Below are 387 nucleotides of genomic sequence, written 5' to 3' on the forward strand. Positions count from 1 at the left end.
CCAGTTGTGGTTTCAGGGTTTCCAGAAGGTTTAGTTTGAACTAGTTTAAAATAAAATAAAAAAAGACATCAGATTACCACTGTAACCAGCAGGTGGCAGCAGAGGAGCACTTATAGGCTTATTAGTCACTCATTTCCACTTTATTGCTTAATTTTGAAATTATAATATCACAATTATAAAATATCAAATCATACACAAAAAGTGCAAAACTTTGGCAACTTGATTTCTTGATGAAGTAAGAAAAGTCACAAAGTGCCTTGACAAACAAACGTTTCTTCCATTTGCGACTGAATCTCACATTAAGCGAGGGAAGAGCGCTCCTTTTAGTAGTTGTTGGTCAGTTCAGTTTAACACGGTAGAAGAATAATAGTACATTTAACAAGAGTA

Source organism: Sinocyclocheilus grahami, unplaced genomic scaffold (assembly GCF_001515645.1).
Source record: "Sinocyclocheilus grahami isolate Dianchi unplaced genomic scaffold, SAMN03320097.WGS_v1.1 scaffold15603.1, whole genome shotgun sequence".
In the NCBI taxonomy this organism is placed as follows: Eukaryota; Metazoa; Chordata; class Actinopteri; order Cypriniformes; family Cyprinidae; genus Sinocyclocheilus; species Sinocyclocheilus grahami.